Below are 16,422 nucleotides of genomic sequence, written 5' to 3' on the forward strand. Positions count from 1 at the left end.
ACAGCCTGGTCTCTTATGTGGTCCATTGTCTCAAAGGGTTGTTGCAGCAGCAAGTTGCCTTTGTTTTGTGTTGATCACACCTAGCATTTAGATGTTTGAGGGCCCGGCCCGTCAGTTGAGTTCTAAGGAATGTTCATGTGATACGATACTTACTGGGCAATGCAATGTTCCCAGATGTACTGATGTTGTTACCAATGCTGATGAAGCTCTTGGCTGTTTAGGCTCTTTCAGCTAGACCAGGATATAGGATATTTCTAAGTATATTTACTCCCAAGATTGTTTTCCTCACGATAACTTGAAGGTTATCTTCCTTCTCCTAAATATAATAATCCTCCCCAGATATCTAGGTTTAGGTTCCTGTTTTAGTTCATTATCTGTTGCTTGTAACAGAATACATGAAACTGGGTTATTTATAAGAAACAGGATTCATTTCTCATAGTTCTGGAAGCTGGGAAGTCCAAGGTCAAGGGGGTACATCTGGTGAGTGTCTTCTTGCTGGTGGGTACCCTAAGCAGAGTCCCAAGGTGGCACAGGGTATCACATGGCAAGGGGGACTGAGCACACCAACATGCTATGCTCAGATCCCTCTTCCTCTTCTGCGCCCATAATAATTCATTAATCCATTAACCATTTAATCCATGAATCCATGAGTGGATTTGATACATTAGTAAGGACAGAAAACCTTTATGATCCAATCACCTCTTAAAGGCTCCACGTCTCAAAACTGCCACGTAGGATATTAAATTTCAACATGAGTTTTGGAGGGGACAAATATCTAAACCATAGCAATCCTTTAAAATATCCTAAGTTTGAGGCTTCCTATAGGAAGAATTTAAGGTCCAATGGAAAAAATAGGGTTAGCAGGTGAACATATGAAAACCCCCCCTTTTTTGATGTTCACTGGAAGAAATACTAAAGATAATACAATAAATAATAAGTATTAGTGACAGTCTGCAGTTCTTAAATTAGCCATAATGGATGCTGTGCAATTAATTTCCATTTACCATCTCTTGTGCACTTGAATTTTTTCAGGCTTTTCCTCCTACGCAGCTTCAACAAGATGCTTATAAATTATGTTTGTTTTGTGGTAGATAATAGGCATGTTGGTGGGCATTTTTTGCTTTATCTTTTCATATAGTCATTGCCTTTGTGATTTTAGGCTTTGGAACAGTGATTCTTAATTCTGGGGTCCCACTGTGGTCCCAGATGTGCACAGTAGCAACTTGGATGCTTGAAGCAACAAACGCCTTGGATGATTTTGATTTAACTCATTAGATATTTCTGAAAACCAAACACACCTGGTTATGTATCTATGCCTGTGACAACATTGTGCCAACTCACATGTCTTCATCCTATTTAACCTGCGCCTTAGTCCATCTGATCTTAGAAATCCATGTCTGGGTTTACATCTTCCTTTAATGCTCCTAATGTGGAGAAAAGAAACAAAGAAAAGCCCCAAATCAAAACATCAAAAATAAGCAAAATGACTTCAAGACCAATCCTGTATCCTGCATTTTTTTGAATTATGAAACTTCTTTATACTTCTCTCCTGGTGTTAGATTTGCTTTTTAAAATTACTGGAAATAAATATCTGGTTAAAAAATAATGTGGCCACCAATTTGTTAAATTTGTCTGTATCCAACTTCTACAAAAGAATAATATGAAGTAGCAGAGGAATACTGACCTGAATGCCAATTACTGCATATGCAACTGGTAATGCCTTGGCTGGCAGAGGGACAGTGCCTCAGGTAAAGGTTTTGCTGACTGCCCTTATTGAGATGAAGCTAGCTTCTCTGTCTAGTAGGGCACTGATGAGCCCCAAATACAATGCACTGAATATTTGGTCAAGCAAACTGAGAAACCTTTGAGTGACCTTCACTCAATCATGCATCACATGATTTATTGAGCACGTTCTTCAGGCAGTGCAGCAAAGAAGACCAGAGAACATTGTTTAACCAAAGCTCCCTGCCTTTAAGGAACATAATATCAAGGTGGCAAAGTGAGGTAAATACAAGTAAAACGTAAAATAACCAATATTTTAAAATATATTAATATATTTATAAATTTCAAATATATTTAAACATAAAATCGCAGTTCAATGTGATTATGAATTTGCTGATGGAGTTCTTGGAAGACAGAGATCATTCAGCTGGAGCACTCAGGAGGCTTCATGGAAGGGATTGAGTTAAAATGGGACTTGAAGGAAGGCAGGGAGGATGCTGGGCTTTCTAGGTAGGGGAGTAGCATGGGCAAAGATAGGAATGTTGCAGTAAGCACAGTGACTTGAAAAAACTCTGAGGCACAGCTTGGCTTGAGCAAGTGGTTATGTTGAAGAGGTCAAGCCTGAAAACAGCATGGGAGCCCACTAAATGCCTGAGATGCTGGGTATGTTTTTAAAGACATGTAGAGAGTATTGGTGTTTCTTGTGGAGGGGAGATTCCATGATCAGAGCTGGGCTGGGGGAAATCCATTCAGTGTATGGTGTGTGGGATAGTTTGGGGCAGCAGATTCTTACTCCATAGGGGAGGTCAGTAACACCACTCCCTGAATTGGGAGATGCTGTTTTTCCTGTCCACACTGAGTCTTCTTCACTACCCCACCCTCATGACACACCTGTCCTGCACCACGAATTGTGCTCACCATGTGGATAGATATTTACTAGCTTTTCAAATTTTCCAAGAGCAGGCAATGCGTAGCACGTTTTATCAAGAAGGTATATGTATGTGTATATGTGTGTGTGTAGACAGATAATGTTTTATGATTGTAAAGGAAATGTGTGCTCACTGCCGAAAATTTGGGGAAAATAGAAAAGTATAGAGAAGAAAATAAAAAATACTCATAATCTTGCCACTTAGGAATAACCACTGTTAACGTGAATGTTTGTTTCAAGTCATCTACTATGGATAAGTACAGACAAGAAATATAAGCAATGTTTAACAAAATTGAGATGATGCTTCGTGTGTGTCCAGCCTGCATTTTATGCACTGTTTAAATATATGGTTGTTTTTCATATGTCATAAAAGTATTTGAATTCATTTTAATGGCTGCATAATATTCCATTGAATGGCTTTAGCTCACTTTAGTCATTGTCCTATCAAATACAGTCATTATTTCTAATTTTGTATTATTATAAAAACATTGCATTGAACCTACAGGTGCATAAACCTTTTATTGGGTTTCTGATGGTTTCCTTAGATAGTTTGCTAGAAGAGAATTTACAGGGTTAAAGTTATGAATATTTATAAGAGTCTCGTTCCATATTGCCACATTGGTTTTCAGAGTGGTCATGGCAATTTATGCTTGCATCAACATTGACAGTCTGCCTAGCTCACTCCACTGGCTTTGCCATGGTCACCAATACCCTCCCTGTTGCTACATTCAGTAGCCAATTCTCAGTACTCTTTATACCTGACCATCAGTTGCATTTGACACAGCTGGACACTCTTCCCTAATATACTTTCTTTCCTTGATTTTAAGAGTATCTCACTCTCTGAGTTTTCCTTCTCCCTCTCAGGCTCCTTTCCTGGTCTGTCCCTATCTTTTTGACCCTAAACATACTATAGAGCTCAGTTCTCCAGACTCTCTTTTATCTGTATTTGCTGTCACGGTATCTCCAGATTCATGTCTTTAAGTGTTATTCAGACTCTGATGTCTCCTAGATTCTTATCTGCAGGCCAGCCCTCTCCCCGGAGTATAAACCTTGTACATTGTTCTTCTACTTAACATCTCTGTTTGGATGTGTATTAAGCATTTCAAAACCACATTCTTTATTTTTAAAGCCCTGAACCTGTTTTTCTATCCATAAATGTTAATTCCACTTTCCCAGTTGTTCAGACCCCAAATCTATCAGATAATTTGAGTTAGTTCCAATTTGTAATTATTAGAAACATTGAGATGAATGTACAGTTTAAAAATCTTTTAAGGGGTCACCTCACTTTCTCTGAAACTCTACATCTAATCTGTAAGCAGACCTTTTTAACTTTTTTCCAAAAATACACCCAGAAACTGACCACCTCTCAGCACCTCAGTGCTCCAGCTTGGTGCAGGCCATTCATCTGTCCCTTCTGGTCATTACAGAACCTCTCCCTGGTCTCTTTGATTTTTTTCCCCACATCCTCCAATGCTCTATTCAACTTGGTAGCCAGAGTGAGAGGATTAAGAAACAAGCCCTAGCCTATCACAGCCATGCTCATTGTATGTGTATCATATGCTTTCTACGTAACTTGCAATAAAGCCAGAGTCCTTATATCAATGCCTGGGTCTGCGTTTCCTTGCTGACCTCATTTCCAACACTCTACCTTGTTCATTCTGTTCCAGCCTACTGGGCTCCTACGTCCTTTTGCAAATGCTACTTTCCCAATGAGGCCTTTCCTGACCACATGATTTAAAACTACACAGCCTCTCTTTCAGCACCTCCCCTTACCTTTTCTGCTTTCTTTCACTCTAAAGGCCTTATCACCATCTGATATGCCACATGTTTTACTTATTTGTCTGTCTGTTGTTTATTCTTCCTTCAACAGAATGTAAGCTCTATGAGGGAAAGGATTTTCATTCTGGTTTGATTACTGCTCTGATCTAGGTCCTTAGAATAGAGCCTGGCATGGAGTAAGGCCTCAGTCAATAGGTTGGATGAATAAATGGTGTGTATGTGTTTGTTTGATTAAAGTGTTCATTAGCCTGTTACTTTAGTCTCGTGTCTTATTTTTATATTTATTTTTTACTTTAAAAAATTGTAGGGATATACAAATAATATGCAATTTGCCATCTTCCCATTTTTAAGTGTACAGTTTAGTAATGTTAAGTACACATTGTTTTACAACCAATCTCCAAATTTCTTTTCATCTTGCAAAACTAAAACTCTATACCAACTAAACAACAACTCCTCATTTCTCTCTCTGCCTAGCCTTAGTATCTACCATTCTACTTTTTGTCATTATGATTTTGACTATCTTAGGTACCCCATATAAGTGCAATCATATAGTATTTTTTCTTTATGACTGGCATATTTCACTTTGCATAATGTCTTCAAGTTTCATCCATGTAGCATGTGTCAGAATTTCCTTCCTTCCTAAGGCTGAATAATATTCCATTGTAGTGTATACCACATTTTGTTTATCCATTCATTCATTGATAGACACTTGGGTTGCTTTCACCTTTTGGCTATTGTAAATAATGCTGCTATGAGCACTGGGTGAACGTATCTCTCTTTGAGACCTTGCTTTCAATTGCAAGAGTCTTGTTTCATGTTGCCACATTGCATTTTAGAATAGTCACGCCAATTTATACTTGCCTCAACACTGACTGTCTGCCTACTTCACTCCACTGTCTTGGCCATGGTCACCAATACCCTCCACAATGCTACATTCAATGGTCAGTTCTTGGTACTCATCTTTCTTGACCATCAATTGCAATTGACACAGCTGGACACTTTCACTTTTGGGTATTACCCAGATGTGGAATAGCTGGATCATATGATAATTCTATTTTTAATTATTTGTTGAACCACCATACTGTTTTCTGTAGTGGCTGCACCATTTTTTGTTCCCACCAACAGTTCACAAGGGTTCCAACTTTTCACATCCCTGCCAACACTTGTTATTTTCTGATTTTTTATTTTTTATTTTTAAACAGTAGCCATGGGTGTGAGGTTGTATCTCATTGTGGTTTGATTTGCATTTCTTTAATGATTAGTGATTTTGAACATCTTTTTATTTGCTCACTGGTCATTGTATAGCTTTGGAGAAATGTCTATTCAAGTCCTTTGCCTATTTTTAAAATAGGATTGTTTTCTTGTTATTTTTGTACTTTAATTTTATTTCTTGAATAGCCTAAATGACTGCAGTTTTGTTGGTGTGCTTATGTTAAATCCTGAGGAACAAGTGGAAATAAGCTTAATATAATGGATTAGGGTGGAAAGGTGGGGAGTCTAATTTTGGCAAAGAGAATGGCATGTATTGTGGCCATAGGTGAGACAGGATATGTATAAGCATACATGCATATTGGTGCTCCGTGACATTTATATGTAGTTTACATATTTTACGTGTAATAATCCCAACTGCAGTATCATTGACATTTTGCGTTGGATAATTCTTTGTTGTGAGTCACTGTCCTGTGTTTTGTCACATGTTTTACAGCATCCCTCGCCTCTGCCCACTAGATACCGGAACTCTCTCCCCTGCCCCCAGCTGTGATAATTAACATATCTCCATATGTTTCAAAATGTCCCCTTGGCATGACCCCTTCTTTCCCCTCAGTTGAGAACCACTGTTCGAAGAATGAATGCTGGTATATTGTGAGTAAAAGCCGTATCTACAGTAGGCTCTGTTTGTATGGAAGTCAATATTCACCAACTTATCAATTATATCAGTGGGTTTAGCGGATAGCTATGCTGTCATTGTTTTATACTCTAAGAGCTCATATTGATATTATTGTTATTTCTTATTGAACACTAACTTTGCTAAAAGTCTACCATTAGGACTCAATTATACAGTAAATTATAGCCTTTCTTTTTTTATATTTAGAGAAAAGTCTATTTGCTCCTATTCTGAGAACGTGCCCAAAACATTGAACTAGAGTGTTTTCCTTGACTTTCTGGATCTCTGGCAGAGTGAGAGAGAGACTGAGAAACGTTTAGCTTTCACTTGATTTTAATAGACTGCACAAAGGAAATAGAATAGGCAACTGAATAAAGTGACATATTCATCAATGATATTGTAAGACTCACTCAGCAGCAAGAAAGGGTGCATTGTGGAAAGATTTCTGGGGAGGATTTTGACATCTCCAATACTAATGTTGACTGGTTCAGACATAGATAAGCTGACAGGCTTTTGAGAGTATAAGCTGACTAAGCATAGCCCCTGCCTGACTCCTGACTTCCCTGAGTGTCCTTTGCAATTTGCAATATACCATTAAAATTAAAACCACTATTATTCAACATTCTCAGGAATTTCCTTCAGAAAGCATTACAAGTTTTTTTTTTTTTTTCAAAAGATACTGCACCATTTGTATGTTGGTAATCTCTAAAGATTACCAACTCTAATTTTAGACACAGACAATTCATTTACAGTGAATGGCTAAATCACAGGAACTTGATTGTATGCAGTTCTCACCCTAAGGCAGTGGCATGTTTAGTTTCCTCATGGGGTATAGTCATCCAATGAAGAGATGAGAGTGTTCATTCAAAGCAGCAATTGTATTTAGCAAATTGACAATTATCTACCAATTGGTGTTTACTCTGGCCATATTCATGTTGGTTAATAGGGTGTGTTTTCTTAAAATATTACCAGAAATGCAAAATGCATGTAAAGTGAATGTAATATATAAAACACTAAAATATGTTGTTTTTCTCCCTGACACTTTTCTGTGTTTTAAATTATGGCAAACAAACACACGTACAGACAACATGAGATTTACCCTCTTAACCCACTTCCACATGTACAATAGAGTGTTAACTATATGCACATTGTACAGCATATGTCTAGAATTATTTCATCTTGTGTGACTGAAATTTTATAACCATTGAACAGCAACTCCTCAGTCCCCTTTATGCCCACCTCTTACAATTTTCTCCACAAAGTTCAGGAATAATGGGAGTCAAGAGGGAGGCAAATAATCCCCACGTCACCTCTATTTGTCTCCAACCTGCTTGGCATCACTTCTGACTTCAGTTGTGCTCTTATCCTAGATAATTTTTTTTTGGTTGGGGGGATGGGGTCTGGCTCTGTTGCCCAGGCTGGAGTGTAGTGGTGTGATCTCAACTGCCCGGGCTCAAGCCATCCTCCCACCTCAGCCTCCTGAGTAGCTGGGGCCATAAGTGCACGCCACCACACCAGACTAATTTTTTTTTTTTTTGATAGAGTTGAGGTTTCACCAAATTGCCTAGGCTGGTTCTGAACTCCTGAGCTCAAACAATCTGCCCACCTCAGGCTCCCAAAGTGCTGGGATTACTAGTGTGAGCCACCATACCTGGCCTTATCCTGGGTAATTTAAAGATAAAGGTTAACATTTATTTAGTACTTATGTGCCTGGTAGTGTGCTAAGCCTCTTTAATCATTATCTCATTTAATCCTTTCAATAGTACTAAGAGGTAGGTACAATTACTATCTCCTTTTTTCTCTAGATGAGATAACAGACTTGGGATAATTGCGACGGAGTTTCACTCTTGTTGCCCAAGCTGGAGTGTAATGGTGCAATCTCAGCTCACTGCAATCTCTGCCTCCCAGGTTCAAGCAATTCTCCTGTCTCAGCCTCCTGAATAGCTGGGATTACAGGCACATGCCACCACACCCGGCTAATTTTTGTATTTTTAGTAGAGACAGGGTTTCATCATATTGGTCAGGCTGGTCTCGAACTCCTGACCTCAGGTGATCTACCCGCCTGGGCCTCCCAAAGTACTGGGGTTACAGGCATGAGCCACCGCGCCCGGCCTTGAGCAACTTTCTGTTTACACATGAAATATCAGTCTGAGGAGCCTGGTCTAAAGACATCTGCACTGAGAGCCTATAACCTTAACAATCTGCGAAACCATATTTGAAAAACCCCTCTTCCCCTTCCAGCACACGTATACCCACTGCAGGTCTCATGTCAGGACAAACTGCTTTATAAAGAATCAAAGCAGAATGATGAACAAAACAAAATTAAAATCTCTAGTGGGATCTCTGTCCTGTTCGTATTGCCAAAATCACATAAATGCAGAACTCATGATATCTAAACAGCCATTGCCACAAATTATACACTAGATACCTATAATTATACATTGAAAGGTAAGCTTGTGAATGTCTTTGTTTTTGTAGAAACATGCTATCACAGCTTTAGCAAGAGTCACATGTCTCATCCATAAATTCAGTCCACAGATATATTTAATTTGGGCACAATGTTTTTTAAAAACCCAATTTTAAATATTTTGAGGGAATGATGTGTACTTTCCGATTTGACACAGTCCTCACCAGTCCCTGTCTTGGCTTGTCTGCTTCACTTGCTCACTTTACCTGCTTTGCCCTCACAGGCATTGGGATTTGAAATCCATGTGTAACAAGAAAAATTTGGGTGGACATGGGATGATTTTCTTTATAGATTTGGTACGTGAATATACAATACACGTATTTTACCTTGAGGCTTAACTTCTGACAAAATATTTGCTCTCTGATTATATAAATAATATGGCCTCCTCCTTTTTTATTTTTGAGCACCTACAACTAACCTATATCTTCCTCTTAGATTCCTACTCTCTTAATGCTTGATGCTCCTGTGGTCAGAAATTGAGATGAGTGAAGCTGCATTTTGGGCGGGTTTCTCAGAGATGCTTTCAAAAAGGATTGTGTGTGTGTGTGTGTGTGTGTGTGTGTGTGTGTGTGTGTGTGTACAGAGCATGGAAGGTGTGGGTTTTGAGGCAATTAGAGGAGTAATAGGCAAGTTGCTTTTCTCCTGAGCCTCAGTTTCCTTATCTGTAAAATATAACTCATGATACCTATATCACGTGATTTGTATGAGATTTTAATAAAAAATCAGGTAAAATGCCCAGCATAGGTTAGAAATCCAGAATATGTCAGTGTCTATTTCCCTTCCTTTCATTCTTCTCAAAAAGTTGAATTGAATAGAGACACTACCAGTGATATCAAAGTATATCAAATAATTTCTGATGAGAATGTCAGAGAAAGGTAGTAATAAAAATGTACTCTCACCAACAAAAGCTCCATAAAACTGCCACTCAATGTCAATATGCTTTATTATATATAAATTTCTTTATGTGTGTGTGCACATAAATGCAGCATCTCTGTATATGTTAGTGTATGTGTGCTCACACGTATGTGTTGTATGTGGATTAATGTGCATTTGGGTATGCAAGTGGGCTTGTGTGTGTCTCTGTGTGCATGTGTGCACAGAAAGAAACAGAGCTAGGGGAAGAAAATACATTGCACAAGATATTCAATGGTAACCCTCATTTAGTATATTGTAACTCACGGTATATAAAATAAAGTTCATTTATGGTGTTGGTCTTATCTTCTAATTAAAATCATAGGCATGAAGCTTTTTTATACCTGCATAAAATAAGCAGTTTAATTTTTCTGCACCAGGGGAAAAATGACTTCATTGCCTGTTATGTAGACCATTGGTACATGATATGGAGCAAGTGAGGCTGGTTATGAAAGCTTTTTTTTCTTTTTTTGTTTTGAGACAGAGTCTCACTCTGCCTGCCACCCGGGCTGGAGTGCAGTGGCGTGATCTTGGCTCACTGCAACCTCCACCTCTAGGGTTCAAGTGATTCTCGTGCCTCAGCCTCCTGAGTAGCGGGGATTACAGGTGTGTACCTCCACGCCCAGCTAATTTTTGTATTTTTGGTAGAGATGGGGTTTCACAATGTTGGCCAAGCTGGTCTTGAACTCCTGACCTGAAGTGATTCACCCACCTTGGCCTCCCAAAGAGCTGGGATTACAGGCATAAGCCAAAAAGCCTCCTTCTTACGCATTATATTCGTCCTTTCAAACTCTGCGAGCACCACAGATGCTTCCTCAGAGGTTTTCTTAAGGGCAGCTTGAGTGCTTTGACCCGTTTCCCCTACCCCTACCCCTTCATAGTGCCATGGGAAGAGGAAGTTATTTGGTCTATGATTACTCTAAGAGTATTTCCCTGCATTATTCACACATGAGTGAAAAAAAGTTATTATACTGCTCCATTTCTTAAAAATTTGCTGATAACTAGTGATGACTTATTTCAATGAAGCCAAAGCAAATATTTGAGAAAAGAAAGTAAGCTTGTCTTAGAAGCTGTAAAGGAATAAAAGAGGGAAAGGACTGTGAATCTTAGCACTTAAAAGACCTAAATTTGTTTTAAAGCTTATTTTATAATACTAATATATGCTCTGGGTAACATTTTAAAAATCCTGCTAGTTAACACTTTTATTTTATAAGGTATGGAAATTTGGGGGGCTATATTTTATACTCTGGGCCTTATGGTTTAGACTACGTGATAGAAAATTGGTGGCAACATAAGCAAAGATAAGAAAAACTCTAAGAGGGAATAAATTCACTTGCTTATTTAGGAACTCAGAGAAGTTGAGTTGAGCTGGATAATAAATTCCAAAAGAGTTGTGCTGCTGATGAAGCCAGAGACATAAACAGGGGTGCAGATTTTGCTAAGATGTTTTAAGGATTTTGGAATATAGGAATATTGATTATGCCATGGAATGGTTTTAAGTGAGAGAATGTCAGAATCAGATTTATATTACAGGTTGATTGTTCTGGCCACAGTGTGAAACATGGATTGGAAGGGACAAGGCTAACATGGTAAGACTGGCTAGAGTTGTCTTACAGTAATCCAGGAGAGAGATTTGCATGTTTTGGACTAAGACGATCGCAATAGGTAGGGAGATAATGGATTTTGTGTTAAGAGTTAATTGAAAAGTAAAATACACTGTCCTCACAGACTTATTCTTTCAGAAGGTGAGAAAGCAGAGTCAAGGATGCATCTCGGGCTTTTTGCTAAACATGGATGTTGGTGGAAATGCTCATGGGGCTAGGGTATACCAGAGAAGCAGTAGGGCTGGAATCAGGTACCACTGTGGGGCATCTGGAGCTCAAGGTGCTTGTGGGGCATCTAAATAGAAGCATCTTCCAGGCAGCTCAGCTTCCAAATCTGTGACTGAGACTCAGAGATTTAGGAGTTTTCCCAAGGAGGTGATGATTTTCAAAAGGAAAAGGAAAAGAATCAGGAATGGAAGATGTCACTGAGTAATAGTATATTGAGTGCAAAAGAAGAAAGTCAAAATGGAGGGTTAAGGAGTGGTCACAGTTAAAGGATAATAAGAGAAAATTGAATATCCAAATGAAATGAAAAGGAAAAATAGATGAACATGGTGTTATGGAAGCCCCTGGAAGAGAATGTTTCAAAAAAGACGGAATTGTTGTGGTATCAAAGGCTGCTATGAGTTTAAATAATGGAAAAGTCTGAGTGTCTAAGTATTTATTGGTTTAAATACTGAAAAGTTTGTCTATCTTTAGTGAGATCAATGTAATTGTGGCACTAGGGGTAGAAGCCAGATTGCACTGGCTGGAGGGGCAGTTTACTAGTAATAATAGCTATGACTGTTAAGAATGTACAGTATGTTGGGAAGTGGAGGCAGGCAGATCACTTGAGGCCAGGAGTTCGAGACCAGCCTGGCCAACGTGGCAAAACCCCATCTCTACTAAAAAACAACAAAAAAAGAATATACATTATGCCCTATGCTCAAAGCCAGTTTGGATATTATCAGAGTCAGGTTATTATTGAGGAAACTGAGGTTAGGTAACTTTCTCAAGATGATACAATATCAACAGAGAACTGTTGAGATTTGAACCTGGTCTCTATGATGCCAAAGACTTTTCATTACAATATTTCTGTCCACTTGACTGGAAGATGATAAAGCTTCTGTGGGAGAAATATTTGCTCAAGGACCTTTGGGGCTGTATGCTTTGGAAAATATCTCTAACAAAGGAATCCTAAAAGCACTTAATTAAATGCATAAAACAATTCAGAAGGAACAAAACAAACAATGGGATCATGGCAGCATGGCAGTGGGGGAGGGAGCTTCTCACAACTAAAGAACAATATAGGAAAAATGCTGTGATTAACAATGACATGGAGAATGGGATGGGGGAGAGAGAGAGAGAGAGACAGAGAGAGAGAGATGACCTGTCCCAAGGTCAGGAGACAGAAGACCACAAAAAATGTTCCCGGAACTTCCAACACTATGTTGAATAGGAGTGTTGAGAGAGGGCATCCCTGTCTTGTACCAGTTTTCAAAGGGAATGCTTCCAGTTTTTGCCCATTCAGTATGATATTGGCTGTGGGTTTGTCATAGATAGCTCTTATTATTTTGAGATACGTCCCATCAATACCTAATTTCTTGAGAGTTTTTAGCATGAAGTGTTGCTGAATTTTGTCAAAGGCCTTTTCTGCATCTATTGAGATAATCATGTGGTTTTGGTCTTTGGTTCTGTTTATATGCTGGATTATATTTACTGATTTGCGTATATTGAACCAGCCTTGCATCCCAGGGATGAAGCCCACTTGATCATGGTGGATAAGCTTTTTGATGTGCTGCTGGATTCGTTTTGCCAGTATTTTAGTGAGGATTTTTGCATCAACGTTCATCAAGGATATTGGTCTAAAATTCTCTTTTTTGGTTGTGTCTCTGCCCAGCTTTGGTATGAGGATGATGCTGGCCTCATAAAATGAGTTAGGGAGGATTCCCTCTTTTTCTATTGATTGGAATAGTTTCAGAAGGAATGGTACCAGTTCCTCCTTGTACCTCTGGTAGAATTCGGCTGTGAATCCATCTGGTCCTGGACTCTTTTTGGTTGGTAAGCTATTGATTATTGCCACAATTTCAGCTCCTGTTATTGGTCTATTCAGAGATTCAACTTCTTCCTGGTTTAGTCTTGGGAGGGTGTATATGTCGAGGAATTTATCCATTTCTTCTAGATTTTCTAGTTTATTTGCGTAGAGGTGTTTGTAGTATTCTCTGATGGTAGTTTGTATTTCTGTGGGATTGGTGGTGATATCCCCTTTATCATTTTTTATTGTGTCTATTTGATTCTTTTTTTTTCTTTATTAGTCTCGCTAGCAGTCTATCAATTTTGTTGATCCTTTCAAAAAACCAGCTCCTGGATTCATTAATTTTTTGAAGGGTTTTTTGTGTCTCTATTTCCTTCAGTTCTGCTCTGATTTTGGTTATTTCTTGCCTTCTGCTAGCTTTTGAATGTGTTTGCTCTGGCATTTTTAGTTCTTTTAATTGTGATGTTAGGGTGTCAATTTTGGATCTTTCCTGCTTTCTCTTGTGGGCATTTAGTGCTATAAATTTCCCTCTACACACTGCTTTGAATGTGTCCCAGAGATTCTGGTATGTTGTGTCTTTGTTCTCGTTGGTTTCAAAGAACATCTTTATTTCTGCCTTCATTTCATTATGTACCCAGTAGTCATTCAGGAGCAGGTTGTTCAGTTTCCATGTAGTTGAGCAGTTTTGAGTGAGATTCTTAATCCTGAGTTCTAGTTTGATTGCACAGTGGTCTGAGAGACAGTTTGTTATAATTTCTGTTCTTTTACATTTGCTGAGGAGTGTTTTACTTCCCACTATGTGGTCAGTTTTGGAATAGGTGTGGTGTGGTGCTGAAAAGAATGTATATTCTTTTGATTTGGGGTGGAGATTTCTGTAGATGTCTATTAGGTCTGCTTGTTGCAGAGCTGAGTTCAATTCCTGGGTATCCTTGTTAACTTTCTGTCTCATTGCTCTGTCTAATGTTGACAGTGGGGTGTTAAAGTCTCCCATTATTAATGTGTGGGAGTCTAAGTCTCTTTGTAAGTCACTCAGGACTTGCTTTATGAACCTGGGTGCTCCCGTATTGGGTGCATGTATATTTAGGATAGTTAGCTCTTCTTGTTGAATTGATCCCTTTACCATGATGTAATGGCCTTCTTTGTCTCTTTTGATCTTTGTTGTTTTGAAGTCTGTTTTATCAGAGACTAGGATTGCAACCCCTGCCTTTTGTTGTTTTCCATTTGCTTGGTAGATCTTCCTCCATCCTTTTATTTTGAGCCTATGTGTGTCTCTGCACATGAGATGGGTTTCCTGAATACAGCACACTGATGGGTCTTGACTCTTTATCCAATTTGCCAGTCTGTGTCTTTTAATTGGAGCATTTAGTCCATTTACATTTAAAGTTAATATTGTGATGTGTGAATTTGATCCTGTCATTATGATGTTAGCTGGTTATTTTGCTTGTTAGTTGATGCAGTTTCTTCCTAGCCTCGATGGTCTTTATAATTTGGCATGATTTTGCAGTGGCTGGTACCGGTTTTTCCTTTCCATGTTTAGTGCTTCCTTCAGGAGCTCTTTTAGAGCAGGCCTGGTGGTGACAAAATCTCTCAGCATTTGCTTGTCTGTAAAGTATTTTATTTCTCCTTCATTTATGAAGCTTAGTTTGGCTGGATATGAAATTCTGGGTTGAAAATTCTTTTCTTTAAGAATGTTGAATATTGGCCCCCACTCTCTTCTGGCTTGTAGAGCTTCTGCCAAGAGATCCCCTGTTAGGAGAAGGAAATAAAGGGTATTCAATTAGGAAAAGAGGAAGTCAAATTGTCCTTGTTTGCAGATGACATGATTGTATATCTAGAAAACCCCATTGTCTCAGCCCAAAATCTCCTTAAGCTGATAAGCAACTTCAGCAAAGTCTCAGGATACAAAATCAGTGTACAAAAATCACAAGCATTCTTATACACCAGTAACAGACAAGCAGAGAGCCAAATCATGAGTGAACTCCCATTCACAATTGCTTCAAAGAGAATAAAATACCTAGGAATCCAACTTACAAGGGACGTGAAGGACCTCTTCAAGGAGAACTACAAACCACTACTCAATGAAATAAAAGAGGATACAAACAAATGGAAGAACATTCCATGCTCATGGGTAGGAAGAATCAGTATCATGAAAATGGCCGTACTGCCCAAGGTAATTTATAGATTCAATGCCATCCCCATCAAGCTACCAATGACTTTCTTCACAGAATTGGAAAAAACTACTTTAAAGTTCATATGGAACCAAAAAAGAGCCTGCATCGCCAAGTCAATCCTAAGCCAAAAGAACAAAGCTAGAGGCATCGTGCTACCTGACTTCAAACTATACTACAAGGCTACAGTAACCAAAACATCATGGTACTGGTACCAAAACAGAGATATAGATCAATGGAACAGAACAGAGCCCTCAGAAATAACGCCACATATCTACAACTATCTGATTTTTGACAAACCTGAGAAAAACAAGCAATGGGGAAAGGATTCCCTATTTAATAAATGGTGCTGGGAAAACTGGCTAGCCATATGTAGAAAGCTGAAACTGGATCCCTTCCTTACACCTTATACAAAAATTAATTCAAGATGGATTAAAGACTTAAACGTTAGACCTAAAACCATAAAAACCCTAGAAGAAAACCTAGGCATTACCATTCAGTACATAGGCATGGGCAAGGACTTCATGTCTAAAACACCAAAAGCAATGGCAACAGAAGCCAAAATTGACAAATGGGATCTAATTAAACTCAAGAGCTTCTGCACAGCAAAAGAAACTACCATCAGAGTGAACAGGCAACCCACAAAATGGGAGAAAATTTCGCAACCTACTCATCTGACAAAGGGCTAATATCCAGAATCTACAAAGAACTCAAACAAATTTACAAGAAAAAAACAAACAACTCCATCAAAAAGTGGGCAAAGGACATGAACAGACACTTCTCAAAAGAAGACATTTATGCAGCCAAAAAACACATGAAAAAATGCTCACCATCACTGGCCATCAGAGAAATGCAAATCAAAACCATGAGATACCATCTCACACCAGTTAGAATGGCAATCATTAAAAAGTCAGGAAACAACAGGTGCTGGAGAGGATGTGGA

At 38.7% G+C, this 16,422-nt stretch overlaps 1 protein-coding gene across 1 annotated transcript in view; it reads left to right on the forward strand.

The window, feature by feature from the left end:
• The window catches only part of SORCS3 (sortilin related VPS10 domain containing receptor 3), a 617,030-nt gene that overhangs the window by 317,428 nt on the left and 283,180 nt on the right, over nt 1-16,422 (forward strand). The window lies entirely within an intron of this gene.

This window comes from Pan troglodytes, chromosome 8, assembly GCF_028858775.2.
Source record: "Pan troglodytes isolate AG18354 chromosome 8, NHGRI_mPanTro3-v2.0_pri, whole genome shotgun sequence".
NCBI classification, from domain to species: domain Eukaryota; kingdom Metazoa; phylum Chordata; class Mammalia; order Primates; family Hominidae; genus Pan; species Pan troglodytes.